Consider the following 21,151-nt stretch of genomic DNA (forward strand, 5'->3'; position numbering starts at 1 on the left):
CCGGACGCTGAGGTCCAGCTCCAAGGGCCTTCTGGTGGTTCCCTCACTGTGAGAAGTGAGGTTACAGGAAACCAGGCAGGGGGCCTTCTTGGTAGTGGCGCCCGCCCTGTGGAACACCCTCCCACCAGATGTCAAAGAGAAAAACAACTACCTGACATTTAGAAGACATCTGAAGGCAGCCCTGTTCAGGGAAATTTTTAATGTGTGACATTTTAATGTATTTTTAATCTCTGTTGGAAGCTGCCCAGAGTGGCTGGGGAAACCCAGCCAGATGGGCAGGGTACAAATAATAAATTATTATTATTATATATAATGAATTTTAAAAGATACTTAAACTTTCCCCAAAATGCTTGAGATATTCCTCTTGGTGATGGTAACAATGGAGGTCCCCAAAAAAACCAAAAGAGTTTATTACTATATGCCACCCCCACAGCTAGAACCATATTGGCACAAAAGCGGAGAACAAGGGTAGTACCCAGAAAGGAAGAATGGCAGTGTAAAATGTTTGAATGTGCTGAACTGGCTGGTCTGACGAACAGGATAAAAGAAAATGAAGATAAGGAATATAAGTAGGAATGGATAATGTTACCTGAATATTTTAAGAACCAGTATAACCAAATACATAGCTTAGCAGGGAGGGTTAAATATGCTCTCTGTTCCTGTTTTTGAAAATGAAAATATTTTTTTTAAAAAAAGAGCTCTCTGTCCTCCTCTGTTTTCTACCAACTGGTATTCAGAAGCATTTACTGAATTCAGCTGGTCACTTTTTGAAACATGCTACTGGGGCTGCATCTTTTCTGGACCGGGTACACCCTTGGTCACAACCAGCACGGCTGCTCTGAACAACCTCGGAGGGAAACCGAGATGCTTTGCATCATAGCCCGCTTCATTTCCAGCTTCGACATCTTTCACTGTCTCCACTGGATATTTGTGACCAGTCCACCTGCTTCGAAGTGGAAGCTGCAGGCATTTTGATGGATGCACTGAATGTTCTGCCAGGCAGCAGAGACATGCCTCAGAGCTTGGCTGCCAATGTGCAGGCGAGTTCATCTCACTGTGGCCGCTGCAGCAGCTGAAGCTAGCAGTGCACCAAAACATTATGGTAAGGAAACCACAGTGAACCAGCGCACTCATTAACATCTACTCATCTGGCCAGCAGCAACTTCTATTACATTTTTTGATTTGGTGGGTGCTCTGGAGCAGGGATGAGGAACCCCAGGAAGAAGAAGAAGAGGAGGAGGAGGAGTTTGGATTTGATATCCCGCTTTATCACTACCTGAAGGAGTCTCAAAGCAGCTAACAATCTCCTTTCCCTTCCTCCCCCACAACAAACACTCTGTAAGGTGAGTGGGGCTGAGAGACTTCAGAGAAGTGTGACTGGCCCAAGGTCACCCAGCAGCAGTATGTGGAGGAGCAAAGACGCGAACCCGGTTCACCAGATTACGAGTCTACCACTCTTAACCACTGCACCACACTGGCTCTGTGTCCCTCCTGGTGATTCCATCTGTCCCTCAGGACTCTCCCCAGAACACACCCTCTCTCTATTGGTCAGCATTAAGGATAGGGGAGAAATCTGATTCAGTTTTCATGTAAAGGCACATCTACATTCTTCTTGAAACAATACAATGAACCAAAGCATAGATACCTTTTGACATTTGCACTTCTCTGAGTTTTGCATTGCTGTTCTCCAACCAAGCTATGTATACAGAAATGCATGCACACTAAGTAAAGTGTGCATATAAATGCACAGGTCGGTGAAAAGTAATGTGCTTTTTTTAAAAAAAAATGCATTGCATCAGGCAAAATTGCATAAGTTGAGAGAAATTTGCACTAAAATGCTGACGTATTTTTATGGAAAATTTCCAAACTGATGTGGAAATGTGGACAACTGAATTTATTTGGGGGTGGGGTGAGAGATGGAGAGAAACAAAAATTGCCATATTTGCCCTTCCCTAGCCATCATAGTCAGTGGTCTGGAATGATGTCACTTACAGTTCTGAACATCTGGAGGGCACCAAACTGCCTACCTCTGCAGCAGGCTAGGTCAGAAAGAATCCCAAGTGCTTTAAACATCCTAATCTTGGAGGTAAAATCAACAATGTGCACATTTGCATAACCCTTATTCAATCGCTGTATGCAATTGCAGTCCAGTGTAAAGTCGAAACAAGCATTGGGAGAGACAGAGAGGGTTGTTGGACACACATTTTGGGTTTCCAGTCCTTATCTTCTTGGGGCATTGATGCTCCTGTCTGACCACAGTTCTAAGATGTTGCCAAATTGCAATACTATTTCAAATCTGCAGACAAGGGCATTGTACACATGAAGGCTGCTCCTCAGGACTGGAGCGCCCTCACCCTGGTGCATGTCTAAAATCACAAGCCTGAGCATCTTCTGCCAGAAGTTGTAGGAGAAATTTATTGGTCAGTGAGATGGTATTTAAACTATGGCTTCTTGCTCCAAGGTACAGCAATGCTTGCTTGGCTAAGGTTTGCTCCAAGTCACATCCACACCATACATTTAAAGCACATGGCTTCTCCCAAAGTATCAAGTAATCAGCCTTTAGTTGAGGGTGCTGAGAACTCTAGCTCTGTGAGGGGTAAAGCACAATACCCAGGATTCGCTAGGGGCAACCATGGAACCTAAGTGTGCTTAAAATGTTTGCTGTGGGCCTGATCTGATAGGATGAAAGTTAAGGCTGGGAAATAAAAGCTCTCACACACATATTGATTCCTGAATTCCATTGCAAGTTTGAGGTAGACCTGTGAAAAGCCCTCCTCAGTAGATCTTCTGCTCCAATGCTGGTGTAAAGAGGACTTCAGTGCTAGGCGCAAGGAGCTGCTAATATCTCAGGGGGTGGTGGTGGGGACAAATAACCATCAGTGACCATATTAATAGCAAATAAGGCACCGTTCCATCCCCACAACCCTTGTTTTCCTTCCAGATAAATTCACTTCCATTCCTCTCTATATATATTGCCCATAATCTTTGTAATGTGATCAGTTATGTAGAATAATGAAAAAAGGAGGGGAGGAGGGATTCCAGGAACATCGCATCATTTCTGTGGTATCCATAGTTTCTAATGTGCCGCAGTGAGCATCATAGAATTATGAGTAGAACGTCCCTCCCACAATTTCTTTTATACTAAGCCGTTGCTTTTCACTGAAATCACCATCCAGTTCTTTATGGCAATCTGATCTGCACTGGCAGAGTTTTCTCCGCAAACAGATAGCCAGCAACACTGCCCCTTTTCATGCCCAAATGCCAGCTAGTGGCATTTGGGAATGGGTTCCTACAGCCCCATGTCTGAGCCGCAGTAGCGTTGACTCTGTGTGCTACCCCTAATGCTAACTGTGGGTGCAAGTTATTTCTGGGAAGGCTTGTAAATTTGCAAGCCAGGCTCTGAGGGTGCCTTTGCTTTCCATGTCTCTCCTGGCGAAGACATCCCACCAAGTGCTGCCTTTTCTCTACTCCCTGTGCTGCCTCCATGGAGTAAGACATATTTGCAGTCATCCGGTCATTTTCTGATCAAAGCCGGAGGAAGTGAGGGGAGGGGGAGATTTCAAAAGGCACCAGCAGGGAGGGTAAAATAGCCTCCCTCTGGTATAATTCCGATAACAGCACAGAGGGAGGGAAAGGGAAAAGGGAAAACATACACTTGGAGAAGAAGAAAAGGATCTTTCATTTTCCCCACTGAGGTAGCCAATTTAAATTTTCATAAAGGAAGCGCTGATGTGTGTCTTTGTGAGATGAAGTGCCCAATCAGGCAGCCCTCTGAGTTAAACTACTGTCATTTCCCCCCCTCCCTTAAAGTGGGTTCCTTTAAGAATCAGGAAAGATTATCTCAGTATAATCAAAATAATACAAAATCCTCACTTTTGGACTGGCTGTAAAGCAATTTTCAAGCCTCGGAAATGAAGCTGAAGTGAGCACAGAGAGAAACTTAATTTATTGTTAGCATGTGTGCTGGAAATTTCACTCCCCCCGTTTTGTCTGGGGGGAGAGACATTTCTCTACAAATTTGTGTCGTAAGAGTGGCGTATGTAAGAAGATCAAACCTATCCATTCTTAAGGAAATCAGCCCTGAGTGCTCACTGGAAGGACAGATCCTGAAGCTGAGGCTCCAAGACTTTGGCCACCTCATAAGAAGAGAAGACTCCCTGGAAAAGACCCTGATGTTGGGAAAGATGGAGGGCACAAGGAGAAGGGGACGACAGAGGATGAGATGGTTGGACAGTGTTCTCGAAGCTACCAGCATGAGTTTGACCAAACTGCGGGAGGCAGGGGAAGACAGGAGGGCTTGGCGTGCTCTGGTCCAGGGGGTCCCGAAGAGTTGGGCAAACCTAAACGACTAAACAACAGCAATGTTACAAAGACTCGAGGGAAGTTTTCACCAACTGGGTGCTCCTCCAAATGGTTTACGCTACAAGACCCAACAGCCCCAGACATGCTGGCTGGGGTTGATGGGAGTTGTAGTCCAAAACTTCTGGAGGTCTCCAGGTTGGTGAAAACTGTGCTGGGGTAAAGCCCTGCCAGGCAACGTTGCAGGATAGATATCCACAAACACACCTGTCTGCCAGCAGGTGTCTCAAGTCCATCACTCCACAAGCCCGGGAGACTTAGCATGTAGATGAACATGTTAACCCAACAAGACCCCCACCGTAGACCCAGCCAACTGAAATGCCCTTGTTCACAGCATCAGCAGCCAATCATGGGGCCTTGTCCAATCAGGGATCAGGACTGTGTCGCATGCCCACATGCCTCTGTATATAAAAACGTTAGGTTGTCGCCAGCTCCTATTGCTACAATGTCAGAGTTTTCTACTTAATTGGTAAGCTATTTTTCAAGCGAAACAAAGCCCAGTCTTAAAGCCAGAGGGTGGGGGGAAAGTTTAGCAGATCTCCTAGAGAGCTGTGAAGAACACTAGTTAATCTTGCAAAGGCTCGCGCTGAAGCAAATTCCAGCATAGTTAGGGGTTCTGGGATGAAAGCCAGTGACTTTTCGTAATGTTCACGGAGATTGGCTGGTTCATGCTTAATTTTGAGGTATTTTGTACATGTTGTTTTTGTTAAAAGTGCACTTGCATTGTTGTGAGCCACCTTGGGATCAGTGTTTGAGGGTGGAAGAGATTTTTTTAAAAAATAAATAAAACCGGGAAGGCCAGATCCTGTCCTGGCATCCCAGGAAATGCATAGGCTGTGCTAGATACAATGGGACTGCAGAACCAAAATGTCCCATGGAACATTAGAGATTGCAGTGGAGTGCATGGAGTTCCTTGAAGTGGTACCCATGGGAAAGAACTCCCACCTTCCCCAAGACAGTCGCAGATTTCTGCAAGAACCATGAAGATCTCAATGGAGCTCTCCTTTACAGAGCCTATTCCTATGTGAACTTTCCCTCTGGATACCACTTAAGGTCTTTCCTCAAATCTTGTCATGTTGCAAGCCACCTTGAGCATGATTTTAGGTATGGAAAGGTGGGATACAAATAAAATGGTGATGAGAAGTGTGGTGATAAGAATCAAGAGAGCTTATGGACACCAGAGATGTGAGTTACATGAAGGCAAGGTTATGAAAGAAGGTGTCTCCTGGAGAACTGGTCCTTGAGGAGAGGGAAGATTTCTTGGCAAGGAAATAATGGGAAGGGTCATCTCATCACTCAAATGTCTGCATTGCAGCTTCATTGCATGCAGAAGGCCCCAGGTTCAATCCCTAGCATCTCCTGGTAGGAGATCCTCACCATCTGTGTAGACAACACTGAGCTAGATGGACCAATGGTCTGACTCAATATAAGGTGGCTCCCTATGAGAGATGGAGGAGATGTTCCAGCAAGATACAGCAAATGCAGAGATCTGAGTGGGATGATAAATGAATCTGTGCAGAGAAGGGGTTAGGAGAGCATCAAGAAAGTCTCTACTGAATTGATTCACACAGGCACAAACACTCCCATATCAAAACATTCAGTGACTCAAGAATGGAGCAGAGGAAGCCAGTCTAGACTTTCTGGAGGAGAAAGTCTATAGTGCTCTACAAATCGACCCACCCTGCAACTGCTTCATCTCCTAGTAGCACCTTTTCTTCTGCATTATTCATCTCTGGGCACTTCCAGACTGTCACTATTTTTGTGTAGGATTCAGTCACTTGCATGCCGAGGCCCCATGACTACCCCTTTTCCTAGGTGAAATAACCAGACAAATGTAAAATTGAGATAAGTAGTATTACACCCATTTTATAGATGGGGAAGACAGAGGCTGGGAGCAGGGAAGGGGTTGGACTAGATAACTCTTGGGTCCCTTTCAACTCTACAGTTCTATGATTCTGAGTCTCAGTGAAAAGGTGGCAACTTTCTTTAGTTTTCTCTGCAGCCCCATGCATCCTGCTCAAGGAGTGAGAAACCCACTGAAAAGTAAGCACTGGGCTTCACAACATTCCTTAAACAAATTCAGAGGCATGATCTAAACCAGGCTTCCTCAACCTCAGTCCTCCAGATGTTTTTTGAGACTACAATTCCCATCATTCTTGACCACTGGTCCTCCTAGCTAGGAATCATGGGAGTTGTAGGCCAAAAACACCTGGAGGGCCGAGGTTGAGGAAGCCTGATCTAAATATAAAAATAGCTGCAAGTGGCCAGTGGCAAAAGAGGAGAGCGGCTCCTGTACATGTAATAAAGTGTTGGAAATGGGATTCAGCTTGCATGATCAGCCATACTTGATGGAATCCCCTGCCCTACACAATAACTAAAGGGGCAGAAGTCCTCTCCTCTTTTGAATCTGATCCATCTGACCGGAGTTGTCATGCCTTTTATCGGCATTGGTTTGACCCCAACATTTTTGTGTATAAGGAGGGTTTAGACATCTAGGTCAAAAAGTCAGAGCTGTTTTAGGCTGGGAAGGGAATATACCATCTTTTGACTTGCTTGCATCACTGCCTTGCTTGTGCCTCAAGCCCTCCTCCAGCGAGAGGGGAGAGAAAACAAAGTGGGTGAAAAACAGCTCTTTATATTCCTTCCACATCCTGGGAAACAAAAGGGGCTGGGAGGAGAACATTTCCCCCTGCTTGGTAAACACTACTTTGTTCCACCAAATCAACAGCCTGCCTCATCCATCTACTACAGTGGGTTTTCTGCAGGGTAATTAATTTGCCATTAGAATGGATCCACAGTCAGGTGAGTGTGCTCAAATCAAGCCAAAGCACTGGTGCAACAGCCTTGCTCAACCTCCAGATGTTTTGGACTACAGTGGTACCTTGGGTTACAGACGCTTCAAGTTACAGATGCTTCAGGTTACAGACTCCGCTAACCCAGAAATAGTACCTCAGGTTAAGAACTTTGCTTCAGGATGAGAACAGAAATCGTGCTCCAGTGGCATGGTGGCAGAAGGAGGCCGCATTAGCTAAAGTGGTACCTCAGGTTAAGAACAGTTTCAGGTAAACCTCCAGAACGAATTAAGTTCTTAACCTGTAAAAGGTAAAGGTAAAGGTACCCCTGCCCGTACGGGCCAGTCTTGACAGACTCTGGGGTTGTGCGCCCATCTCACTCAAGAGGCCGGGGGCCAGCGCTGTCCGCAGACACTTCCGGGTCACGTGGCCAGCGTGACAAAGCTGCATCTGGTGAGCCAGCGCAGCACACGGAACGCCGTTTACCTTCCCGCTGGTAAGCGGTCCCTATTTATCTACTTGCACCCGGGGGTGCTTTCGAACTGCTAGGTTGGCAGGCGCTGGGACCGAGCAGTGGGAGCGCACCCCGCCGCGGGGATTCGAACCGCCGACCTTTCGATCTGCAAGCCCTAGGCGCTGAGGCTTTTACCCACAGCGCCACCCGCGTTCTTAACCTGAGGTACCACTATATAGTTGCCATCAGCTCTGGCTAAAATGACCGTTCTGATGTTGGGACTGGAGAAAGCCCAGCTGATTTGTATTCCTAAACATCAGGAGGACACCAGGTTGAGAAAGACTGTGCTAGACCATTGCTAGTTTAGCATTGCTATTGCTGGGGGGGCCTAACTGAGGTCACATCACCACTATACATGTAAAGCCCTCTTATACTATGGTTTGCCTCTAACTCCCATCAGCCCCAGCCAGCTTGGTCAATGGTCAGAGATGATGGGAGCTGCTGGTCAAGAACATCTGGATTATAACCCTGGCCTCCCAGGTCCTAGTCCAACCCTCTAACCACTACACCCCACTGACACTCATGAGGGAGGGGAAACTTTCTAAAAAGAAATTGGTATGTCCCCAGAAAATAGGGACAGTTTGGTTATATGTAGCAGCCATTTTTGATGGATGAATGCCTCATAATAACTAGTAATTTTGCCTGATACACCTTTAGGCTACAATACTATCCCCAGTTACCTGGAGTAAGACCCATTGAGTTCAATGAGTCTTACTCCTGAGTAGACACGTAAAGGATTGAGCAGTTAAACTTCCCACAGCCAGCTTGTCAAGGATCCAGTCCTCTTAGTTCTGATTAAACAGACTTAGGATTATCACATGATTAGACACAAACGCTGAATGCATTTCCGAGAAATGGCCTTTGAATTATAATGGGTAAGTTGCAGTTTTTGAAATGGGCATTAAAAATTTTTTTAGATTGAACCACACTTCATGCATTTTTATGGAAAAAATAAGTTAGGCCAGTTAAAGATAAATAAATAGTTGGCATTACTAATGTGGCTGTTATTTCTGTGCAGCATAATCAATTCATTTTCTGCTTATTCTGACCCATAAAAAGAGACTTGGTGGACCAGACCAAAAGTTGTCTATCAATTCCGATAACCAGTTCCCAGTAGGGGCCAGTTAGATGCTCCTGGGAAGTTCGTGAGCAAAGCATGGACCTTGGCAACTTGTTTCTCACCAGCAGCTGTTATTCAGCGATACACTGTCCTGGAACATTCAGATTCCATTCAAAGGATCGTCATAAAAGCTTATAGATCCATACCCTACAAACACGTTTGTTCCTTTTTTAAAGGATTAGACTTGTCTTAGGGCCCAGCCGCACTATACATTTAAAGCAGTATCATACCACTTTCAATAGCCAAGGCTTTCTCCAAAAGAATCCTGGAAAATGACATTTAAGAGGGCTGAAGATTGTTAGGAGACCCCTGTTCCCTTCACAGAGCTACAGTTCCAAGAAAGGTGGCTTGAAAACTGCAACTTGGTGAAGGGACTAAGGCAGGCATAGGCAAACTCGGCCCTCCAGATGTTTTGGGACTACAACTCCCATCATCCCTAGCTAACAGGGCCAGTGGTCAGGGATTATGGGAGCTGTAGTCCCAAAACATCTGGAGGGCCGAATTTCCCTATGCCTGGGCTAAGGATTCTTTGGGGGAAGACATGCCTGTCTAAGTGGTACGATACTGCTTAATAAGTGTAGTGCAGGTGGGACCTCAGTTCCTTCAAGAGCCTCCTTGGAGATAACTCTTCAGATAAGGTCACAGACTTGTTCTCAGCTGCCATAGAGGGCAGGAGGACTTGGGTCAGGCAGGCTTACATTGTAGGAAGGTAGATTTTGGCTGAATGTCAGGAGAAACCTCTCGATCAGCCTTCTCCTGCTTAGCTGGAGCTGGTAGGAGCTGTATTCCAAAACCTCTGGTGGACACCAGGTTGAGGAATGTTGCTCTCGATGGTAAGATGGTGGGCCAATTACCTGGATGGTTGGTGGGATTTTCCTCCTGGGAAATCTGCAAGCAGAGGCTAACAGCCATCCGAAGGCGATGTTCCAGCTCTGGGTTTCTTAAATTGAACAGGGTTTGGGCTAGATGCATCAAAAGGCCATCGTTCTTGTTGCTACAAAATTATCTTATATACCCCTCATGTGCCCTAACAGCTTCCAAATATAAAAACGACTATGAAGTATCCACATATAATTAAAATAAGCAGTTAGAAAATTCCATCAAAACATTGAAAACATCCATAATTAAAATGTGCATTAAAATCAAAACAATTAAAAGAGCTATTAAAGCAATTAGATCAGGAAGCTTGCATTCAGGGAAATGTCTGCCTAAACAGGTGTGCTATCAGGAGCCAGCAGAATGCCAGTACTGATAGCACCTCTCATTTTTCAGCAGGGAGGGCATTTCATGACACGGGAACTACCAGTAATAAAGCCTGCCTCCATGTTACCATTTCGATGCTTCTAGAAAAACCCACATTTTCCTTGAAGCCCTGGGCATAATCCCTTAGCCCCTATATTCCATTTTAAGTAGCACTGAGTACACAAACTGAAATGAATGCAAACTCTCCCTCTTTGTCCTGACCTTTGACTTCCTCCATTTCCTCTGTCAAATGTTTGATGCTAATCTCCTTGCGACAGGAATGGATCTGCCTTCTTCTATGTTGCAAGACAATTTGCAGATATCAATGGTGCTATATAAAACATCACAATTGAAAAGTAGTTTCCAGTAGTACATAGGGTGAACATTATCTCAGGAATCGGTACAACAATAACCTGGGCATGTGGACTAGGAAATATTAGCTTTTCTAAAAGCTACTTAAACTGTGTTTTTTTTAAAAAAAGATTCTATTTTAAAGAAATTAAATACTGCTGTCAGAGGCGTTGGTCTTGTGTGAGCTGGGACCTTGGGCAGCGCTGACAACTGCCTTAAGGGACGCGGGTGGCGCTGTGGGTTAAACCACAGAGCCTAGGACTTGCCGATCAGAAGGTCACGGTTCGAATCCCTGTGAGGGAGTGAGCTCCCGTTGCTCGGTCCCTGCTCCTGCCAACCTAGCAGTTCGAAAGCACGTCAAAGTACAAGTAGATCAATAGGTACCACTCCGGCGGGAAGGTAAACGGCATTTCCATGTGCTGCTCTGGTTTGCCAGAAGCGGCTTAGTCATGCTGGCTGCATGACCCGGAAGCTGTACGCCGACTACCTCAGCCAATAAAGCGAGATGAGCGCCGCAACCCCAGAGTCGGCCACAACTGGACCTAATGGTCAGGGGTCCCTTTACCTTTACCTTTATCATGTCACCTCTTACATTTCTTCTAAACTGAAAAGTCCCAAACGCGGTAGCCTTTCCTCATAAAGAAGTTCTTCCATCCCCTTGATAATTTTAGATGCCCTTTTTCTGAAATACCAGTCAACTGTTTGGCAATGTTTCTCAACGGCAAATATTAGCAGCGCTTCCCTCTCTCTTATGATCGAAGAATAAGTCAGGAGAAGAGAGTGCTAGAAAAATGCACTGTGTGGGCAATCGCAAGAAGGGGGAAATGACATAAATTGTGCCGCCACGACCACCACCACCACCCAAAAAAAACCAAACTGGAGAGGTTTTTCTTAAAGCCAAGTCAAAAAGCAAATGAACCACTAATCTGAACTACTTCGGTACAACACATTGAGACAGGGGCAGGAAGAGTCAGAGTCTTTAATCTTTAACAAACTGATGCTCGCTCAGCATCAGGCAACGCCAGAGGAAAAGAGAAATGGCTTATTAAATAGCAACATGGGAGGGAAAAGCTTGAGATGGTGGGCTAATACAGAAATATCTGCATAGCAAAGTAAGTTGCTTTGTAAGGTCAGAGCCAGCTAAGGAGAAGCACAGATTAATTGCTACTGGGTCTCAGTCATGGCGTGGTAGTTTTTTTCCCAGTGTTTGCAACACATTCCCTAAGAAATGATGGAAGTGCTCCTGAGCATGCACAGAGTGCAGGTTGGTGGGTAACTGCAGAAAGTCCTCACACACAAGGGGCTGGAGGGAAGGGCTGTAGCTCAATAGCAGATCACTTGCTTTGCATGTAGAAAATCCCAGGTTCATTTCCCAGTGGAAAAGGCAGGGCTGCAAAAGGCTCCTGTGTCTGAAATCCTGGGATCCAAGGAGGCCATACTAAGCTCGGTTGAACCAATGGTTTGACTCAGTGTAAGGCTGCCTCTGAGGTTCCTAACTTCTAGATCACAAAGCCTTTCCAGGCAGAGTCAGACCTATCACTTCCCTCCCTAAAATATTAAGTTCTCTGTGTGTCTCCCTCTTTCATTCCTGAAGTTAATTCAGATCCTAGGATCTTGGCTTATCTATGTAAAGCTGAATACAAAGACCTCTGTTTCCCAGCTTGGAGATACGACTTCAATGAAAGTGCAGAAGCAAGAAGACGTCACTTAAATTTCAACATTGCAGCTTCTCAGGTTTGCAGAGATGGAAATATTATGGTGTGGTTGATTTCAAGGGAGGTCGCCCCCTCCTCCTCGGTTTCTGTCTTCCTTTTCCCCATCCGAAATGTTCAGCTCTCCCTTTTGTTTTACAATCAATTTTTTAACTGTACAAAACGGCACCAAATCACTAGTAGCATAGTCAACTTTAAAAGTATCCAAAATAAGACCATGATAATCTATATTTGGGGAAAGAGCGCCATCTCTCTGTCACTTGGCGAAATCCAAAACCAATTGACTTCAGTTCTGGCGAGCTAGCCATCTCTACCAGTAACCGCAACTCTCTCTCTCTCTCTCTCTCTCTCTCTCTCTCTCTCTCACACACACACACACACACACACACACAAATTTAGCAAAATCAGAATAGAATATAAAATCCACTAATCCTGCAAGTGTGCATCAGCATTTTCTACTAAAAAGTGCAGTGTGCTTATCTCTCTGTGTGCATCCCTGTTAGCTTTCTTTCAGAATCATTTCATTTTCAAAGGCAGAGCAGATATACTGAGAAAAAAGGGGGGGTCTAACCATTCATTTTATGCTATTTTGCAAAAGGCGGCTGGGCAAATGGCAAAAAGAAACTTTAAGGCAAAGGTGTTTTCAGGGAGAGAAAGAGAGAGATTGAGGTCTGCTTGGGGAGATGGAGAAATCCTGTGCATGGCAGACATAGATGGAAAAGGCAAGGTGAAGACTTACAGCCCTAAACATCATTACCACAGGAAGCTTTAAGTCGCATTAGGTTAAGTGGGATGTACTTCTGAGTATAAACATGCAAAGCTGTAAGAGAGAGATTGTTATGGATCGATTCTGAAGCGGATAGATGTGGGAATCAGTGAGTAGAGAGAAGGCATCTATGGATGAGACAAGAGATAGATGGGTCTTACATTCTGTCTATCCCCATAAGTGCATGAGCAAAATTCTTGAGAGCAGCTTTATAGAACCCAGGGATGCTTTTTCTTCTTCTTCTTCTTCTTGCACAAATGGAAAACGCTGTCTGACAAAACTGCTCCTCCCAAATTAGTGAGACAAAATAGTCTGGAGCTCTCAGAATCAGCCCAGCTTTGACAGTGTCAGAATCTTACTCTTACAGATAGGTAGCCGTGTTGGTCTGCCATAGTCAAAACAAATTTTTTTTTTCCTTCCAGTAGCACCTTAATGACCAACTAAGTTAGTTCTTGGTATGAGCTTTCGTGTGCATGCACACTTCTTAGTGTGCATGCACACGAAAGCTCATACCAAGAACTAACTTAGTTGGTCTTTAAGGTGCTACTGGAAGGAAAGAATCTTACTCTGTTATTGAGCGACTAGAGGAAGCATCATTCAGGGAAGTCCATATTTTATGCCTCAAGCTCTCAGGAGGACTGCCATAAACAAGGGTCTGTTTATATTCCACTTATGATACTTGAGCATAAAGAGAGGCGCGTCTTGTATATGGTTGGGGTTTTCCGCCCCACCTGTTTCACCTCCCATGTTTCGTGCCACATATCACTTCATCCATCAACCAGTTAATTCAGATCCATCTGAATTAATCCTATCAATTCCCTCTGGAGCCGTTTGCCGGGCTTAAAAGCACGCCGTGGATCCTGTTATTGGTCCAAGCTTTCAGTCTGAGTGGCAAGCCAGACTGCTGGGCCCTGAATGTAGCAGTAGTGGCGGAAAGTCAGGAACAATTCCAATTCATTTTCCTAAGCCTTGATCCTTAGGGTCACGGGTCAAGGAAGACTTGCTTTCTCATTCCGGACCTGGACCCTTTCCAGAATCCGATGTTCTTCAGCTACAGAACAACCAGTCCACCTAATACCTAGCCTCAAATTCAACATGCATGGAATTCGCAGGAGAAAATCCATTGACCTGGGAAGGGATCCAACCTTTTGAACGAAGAGCTGCTTTAGTGCAAAAATGCATGTGGACTATACACACTTTGATGTCATACATTTCTCTCCCCACTGTTTAATATTGTTACATGAAGGAAACTGTTACACCTGAATTCACTTGGCCCAGGCTGGTTGGGTTCCTATGAAACATTGCTTTCTTACACACAGATGTAAATATTATTCCAATTTCTGCTTATCCGTAGATGAGCACCAATGCTGCATTTATTTCCACTTGCCTCAATTTGGTTTGGTCAAATACCTGACCAGGCACATCGAAAACAAACAAAAAAATGTATCATTTATCAATTTCATGTATGCCCCACCTTTTTATCCAAGAAGCTCAATGTGGTGTACATAATTCTCCCACTAATTTAATCCTTTCAACAACCATGCAAAGCTGGAGAGCAGTGACTGGCCCAAGGTCACACCCAGTGAACTTCATGGCCCAGTGGGGATTCGAACTCCGGTCTCACAGGTCCCAGCCCATTACTCTAACCATTGCACCCCACTGCCTCACCCCACACTTTCCCAAAGTACCCTTTTTCCAACAGAGGCTTCTCTCGAAGGAGGCTGCATTTCGAAAAAGTATGGGCAGACTTTTGAAAGTAGATACAAATCCTTCACCTTATAATGTGATCTCATTCTTTCTCTCCCAGCCCACTCTACCCAGATGCCGATTTCCAATGTAAGGAGAGAGTGCCGACTCCCTGGGTGCCAACTCCCTGGGGCCCTGGGTGCCTGAGCACCCACGAAATTCCCCGTGACCCTTTGTGAGTGGCCGGGCACCCACAAAATTCAGTGCCAGGGCTATGCACACTGCATGGCACCCACGATCGTGGGGCACGGTCGGGGGGCAAGTTGGCATTCCTGGGGAGAGAGATGTGGCTTCCACGAGGGAAGAAGTTTCAAAAAGCTCATCGTGACTCCGAGATACATACAGATGCAGGAAAATGCCGAGCGATGGGGTGGAGAGGCAGTCAGAAACACAACAGCCACATATACGAGGAGAGCGAACAGAGACTCTCCAAAAAGCACATCCACGCGCGCCCATACCGTTGGCGCAAGGGACATCCGTGGGTCAACCCAACACCCCCAGCTTAGGGATAGATCCAGGGCAATTCCGGAGTAAGCTGCCCTGGTGTCTGCTTGGCACAAGGCAGGGAAGGACGCCTCGGTTTTCCCGGTACTGTTTCCGTAGAAAACAGGAAAAGGTGCGGAGGCTAACCAAGCTAAGGACCTTTTGTATCGCCCTCATCCTTTGCTGCAGATCTAAACGGCTGGGGGGACGGGGACGCGGGCACTCAGCTTTGGCTGCACAGATTCAACACCCCCCCATCCTACAAACCTCCACCCGAGGCTCTCCGAGACCAGATGGTTCCCCCGTGCGTTCCCTCACTGAAAACTGCTCGGGGTGCGGGTCATGGAAGGGGCAAGATCCCACGTCCTTAATCATTTCGGGGAATGGGCTTTATTAGCCGGCTGTCAAAACCCTTAAGCCGAAGCAAGCGGAGGATTCACGTCCCGTTGACACCCCGGTAGGAGCCCGTCAACCCAGTCCGCCGCGGCTCCCAGCGCTCCTCCGGCTTACGCGATTTATGGATCGCGGCAGGCGGCTCTTTCCCTCCCCGCCTTCGCCTAACGCAACGAGCAGCACCACTGCTCCTGTTTCCTCAACTCCACACACCCTCACTTCCTCACCATTATAGTCATGCGGACTAGAACCCTGTGTTTTGAAAGGTGTTTTGTTTTTTTTAAGATCCCGTTCCTTTCTCTGCCACCCCCACCCTTCCTTCCAGGCTGAAACGCAACATATCAACAGGTGTTTTTTTTTTAGGGAATCTTGCTTTCGGATTCATGGAAAGGGGTTTTGATTCTCTCTCGCCCCCCCCCCGTCACCCGCTCCCTCTGCCGTCAACCTTGCTTCTCGATTGGTAAGGAAAGACCCCGAAAATGTACCGGATGGAGGCGGGGAAGCTGCAGCCTCCGTCTAAAGTGTCTCTCCTTTAAGCAAGACTTAGCCGTATCCATGGAGCTGCCTGATCGCGACGCAGGGAGGTGCGTGGATATTTTCCAGTCCGAGTCCTGAAGGATCGTTGGGCTCCGTTTGTTTTTAATAATAATAATAATAATAATAATAATAATAATACTTTGACCTTGCTGTGATATTCAAATGTGGCCTCTCGGGGCACACCAATCCATCAGACTGGATTTTGGCTTGATCGGGCCAATAACAACAGTGGAATAAGGCACCGGGTGGGGGTCGTCATCCCCTCCCCGCTTATTTTCACTCCAGCAAATGAATAAACCCCACCGCCAACACCTTGTTTGGGATTAAGTTCAAGAAACCTCGGCGCTGCCTATAGAGACTGTGCGCCTCTCGATCCTGATCAGGTGTTTGGGGAAGAACTGGACGTTGCAGGAATGGGACCGAGGAAGACTGTCTCCCACCCCCTGACAAAAAAGGAGAAAGCGCCTGGCAGTGCAGCAGACACAGGAATGAATACAAGGGGAACCCCCTCCTCCTTCTTTTCCTTACCACCACCCCGATCCTCCTTGCTCCTTCGCTCCCCCCACCCCTGCATAGAAGGGGGCTTGTTTCTTCCTGGGGGGAAAGGGGTGTCCGTCCTCCCCAAAAAGCGTGCCACCCTTTGCTCCCCGTGGAGGCATCTCTTTCGCGCACCTCGTGTTTTTACGCAGAATGGCTGCTCCCCTACCCTCCAAGGAGTCCATAAATTACGGCTTCCAGGCTGTGCCTCTTGGCGGTCAATAGGACGACTCGCGAGTAAGAATCGTGGAGCCCGCCAAGATTGGGAGGAGGTATCTCTCTGGTGGCTTGTCCTGGCTTGTCGTCGTCGTCCCCCCCTCCCCTTAAAATGTGGTCTCTCAGAAGTATAGGGGGGGGGACTGGGGGGAAAAAGAGGGGGTGGGGAGGAACTTTATGGATGCGATGCATTTGGGAGATCTGCCCACCCCCGCCCTAAATCTCTCCCAGTAAATGCCCACAATGATTCAAATAGGCGGCGGGGGGGGGGGTGGTTGGGACGGCTTCAAAACAGCGACCCCCCGCCCCCAGCTTTCCAAGCGGTTGCGAGGGAGAAGTCGACTCCCGCAGGGCGACCCCCGTTCACGTCTACTCGCGAGTAAGCCCCCGCTTAGCTTCTCGAAAGGGACTTTGTTCAAAGTGCCTGCGAGATTGCAGCCTCCTAAAGGCGACGTTAACGGAGACCTTCCCGACAAGACACCCCTCTACATTACAGACTTGTAGGTTTTCCAGCTTCTCAGACTAGACAAGGTGTTGTTGTGGTGTGGTGTGGTGTGGTGTGGTGTGTGTGTATGTATGTATTTTGGCGAGGTCCGATAACCTCTCACTGCCGGTCCTTCTCCCGTTCGGTTTAGCTCCAGATCTCCCCATCTATGCAGTTCCAGGCAAGCTGGGCTTTGCGGTGGCAACCGAACCTCTTTCAACCCCCAAAACTGATCCATTTCACGTTCCCTGGCTCTCTCCCTCCCTCTCGTTCCTACAACCTCCAACCTCAGGCAAATATGTCCAGATTTTTTTTCCTTATTCTTTCCCCCCCAAAAAATAACAGAAACAAAAACTGTAGTACAGTACTAGTTACCTTCCAAGCCCTTAACAGCAAAAAGGCTAAAGTTCGGATCAGAAGGGTCTAGTATTTGAGAGGCTACGGTGTAGGAACTGAGTGGTTTGACTCAAAAAGGCAATATTTAGGCTCGGCTCCAGATACTAGAAGAAGACCCCCCCAAAAAAGTTGCATGCACTCAGGAAGAATAAATCAACCCCTCTCCAAATACACACAAACCAACTCACACATACATATATATATATTATACATAAACCGAAAACTTACCTTTCTAGACCATCCACGAAATTATACCGTTTCCCCCAGCCGGATCAAATTCCAAATGGGAAGCATCCACATATCCAGAAGTAAGAAAATGGCCATTGGCTAATGAGTCAAAAAAGGATTTCGGGGAGAGGGGGGGTGTCGTTTTGCTTCCCCCCCTTCCAACCCACTCTTAAACACACACACACACACACACCAAACTTTGCTCCAAATTTAAAGTGCACACAGACACACACTCACTCTCTCACACCCCCTTTGGTATTGGGGTACAAAAAAGAAAATAACTGGAAATGAAATATGATCGCTAATAATGACCGGCGACGGCGGTGATAAAGGGCGCAGGAATCCTGAGCGATGGGAGAATCTCAAAGCCCACTTTGGAGACGGAAGAAAGGAACCCAAGGCGGGATTAGATCCACCAGGAGAGAAGGCAGTCTTCTTGGAACAGCTGAGAGCTTTTGGGGTGCTGCTTTCCTCCCCCCAAAGTCTTCTTTCCCGGGGAGGCCAAAATCCATCCGGTGCCTCTGAAACCCTCTTTTTAATTCCTCCCAGGATCTCTTGCGCTTCCTGCTCTTGGATCCTGGTCTCCTTCTCCTGGTTCTTTCGGTTGTAACTAGACTCGGTCTATGTAGCCAGAGGCTGCATTAAGGATTACATCAGGCTTTTATAAGCTTTCCAGCTCGCACATTAGACAGAGTGAGAGGGAGAGAGGGAAAAGGAGGGAGGGGGAGAGGGAGGGAGGGAGGGAGGCAGGGGTGGAGAGAGAGGGGGCTGATAAAAAGGGCTCGCTCTTCCTCGCTATACTGTACACTATAACACACATCTAGCTTTGTAAAAAATAAAAATAAAACAGGCAGCTCCGCGAGGAAAGCCTAGAATAAGCGCCACATCATTCCATGTGCCCAGATGAGAGGGATCCAGCAAGCAAACGGAGAAAGTTGGCTAGATCAATGGGTCTCCCACGCTGGGATAACTTTCTCCCGTGGAGAGAGGCTGGGAAGAGGCAAGGAGAGACTGAGGAGCGCTCGGGCTGTTTATGACACATAAATCAACCCGAGCCTCTGGTAATCACGGTGCGCTTAGCCTGGCCAGGTAATACTAATAATAATTCCCGGGAAGATGACTGGCGGGGAGGGAAGCGCGCGCGCGGCGGCGATGGAGAGGGAGTTCTCTGCAGCCGGAGGCAAGAGATGAGGGGGGGGGTGGAAGGTGGCGGTTTGGAAAGGGGAGCAGAGCTGGATTGGGGGCGGATCGAGGGAGCGGCGCAGTGCCGGAGAGGGCTTTGAATGGATGGAGGCAGGTTTGTGGGGGCGCCCGGGTCTCGACACTCTCTCGCCTGCCCGGTAACGCTGGGAAAGGATCCGAGAGGGGAGATTTTACACGGGGGAGGAGAGGGTTTAAAGTGGGGAGAGCGGAGGCCCTCTTCCCTCCTCCTCCGCGAAGGAGAGAGAGAAGGAGGAGGAGGAGAGCGCGCGCTGCGCAATGAACGTGGGCACGGAGCTGGAGAGGTGATGGATTGCGCCGGCCGTGCTTTTGGAGAGGTTGACCAGGACGCTAGGGAAGCCTTGGCTGCGGTTTCCCCGTCTCTCTCTCTCTCTCTCTCTCTCTCTCTCTCTCTCTCTCTCTCTCCTCCTTTTCTTTCGAAACACACACACACACTCCTCGTTTTCTCTGCCTCCCTCCGGGGAAGAGCAGGGAATGTCAGCGCTGCCTGACACTGAGTCACAGAACAGGCGGAGGGGATGGAGAGACGCTCGTGGATGGAGGGTGGAGCCCCCCCCCAACGCATGCGCGCGCACACAAGGCAATCTAGGCAGCTCCTATCTGGGCCGAGGTAAACCCCTCTCCCCGAGGCTTCCCACCCCCCCCAACCCGTTGATGGTTATTGCAGGATCCAGACCATTTCTCTGTCTCTCCCTCCTGGGTACGTCTCCAACCGCATCCCCTCGCGATTTGGTGAAAGGGATGGTGGAGAAGGCTCGGCGAATCCGGCCAGAGAGATCCACAGCTCGGTTCAGCCGGAGGCGCGAGTGGGTTACTGCAGAGAGCTCCTACAGGCTTGTGGGTCGCTGTTGCCCTTGCAGCCTGGTTCCACGCGCGTTTACGCAGACGTAACTCCCGCTTTATCCAACGGAATTTATTCCTAAACGTGTGTAGGACTGCAGTCTTGGATTAGGGCTAACATCTATTTTAGTTTAATAGCGCCATGAACTGGTGTGTGTGTGTGGCGTGGGGGGGGGGAGGGAGGGATGAATTTAGAACCCATTTACTCCTGATATGAGTTACTTCGCGTCTGGATCCTCTCCATGTTTGCTCAGAAGTAAATCCGACTGATTCCAGTGTGTTACCTCTAGGCACTTTGGCGACACAACGGCTGTGTGTGCGCTTTCTGTTTTTGATTGGGGGGAGGGCGTTAACCAGTTCCGAGGCGGTGGAGAGAAATTATCTTTTAAAAAAGAAAAGAAAGCAACCTGCTGGCATTAGGTCCTCATCTACAGGATGAAGAAGGAAACAAGTGTGAAAGAAAAAAACAGCACCAGAGACTGTAAGACAACAAAGGAGGGAGAGAAATGAGGCTGGAAGAGCCATGAGAGGCAGACTCCACTATTTAAGCTCCAAGCATTCCCAGAGCATTGGAAGGTGGTGGTGGGGAGAATCCCAAACCCTAAAGGTATTTATGAAAAAAAAACCAGAATCCTGGACCCCCTGAATCTAGCATTTTAAAATCCTGATTAGTCACTGTCGTCTTCTTGCTCCACATCTCACATTAGTAAAACAGTACAGACATCAGTTCATCCAGTGTGGTGTTGAGAGACTTGCAGGACTGTGTGGATGGAGAGCCTCCTCTTCAAATCACAATGGTGGTAAATAGAAAGGATGGTCAAACTGATTTAATATGGTGAGTGCCTAATCTGTTCTCCCAAAACACCATACACAGGCCAATGATACTTCTTCCCATGGAACTAAGTCAACTTTTGTTGTTGTTGTTGTTTAGTCATTTAGTCGTGTCCGACTCTTCGTGACCCCATGGACCAGAGCACGCCAGGCACCTCTGTCCTCCACTACTTCCCGCAGTTTGGTCAAACTCATGCTGGTAACCTCGAAAACACTATCCAACCATCTCGTCCTCTGTCGCCCCCTTCTCCTTGTGCTCTCCATCTTTCCCAGCATCAGTGTCTTCTCCAGGGAGTCTTCTCTTCTCATGAGGTGGCCAAAGTACTGGAGCCTCAGCTTCATGATCTGTCCTTCCAGTGAGCACTCAGGGCTGATTTTCTTCA

At 47.5% G+C, this 21,151-nt stretch overlaps 1 protein-coding gene across 3 annotated transcripts in view; it reads right to left on the minus strand.

Moving 5' to 3' along the window:
• The window catches only part of ADGRB1 (adhesion G protein-coupled receptor B1), a 394,399-nt gene extending 375,144 nt beyond the window's left edge, over window positions 1-19,255 (minus strand). The window contains exon 1 of one of the 3 annotated variants that reach the window (XM_053395177.1): window positions 17,877-19,255. The gene's annotated coding sequence lies outside the window, so the exon portion shown is untranslated. The remainder of the gene's footprint in view (window positions 1-17,876) is intronic. The other 2 variants (XM_053395176.1, XM_053395178.1) reach the window with 2 other exon arrangements.
• Between the last annotated feature and the right edge of the window lie 1,896 nt (window positions 19,256-21,151).

This window comes from Podarcis raffonei, chromosome 7, assembly GCF_027172205.1.
Source record: "Podarcis raffonei isolate rPodRaf1 chromosome 7, rPodRaf1.pri, whole genome shotgun sequence".
Taxonomy (NCBI): domain Eukaryota; kingdom Metazoa; phylum Chordata; class Lepidosauria; order Squamata; family Lacertidae; genus Podarcis; species Podarcis raffonei.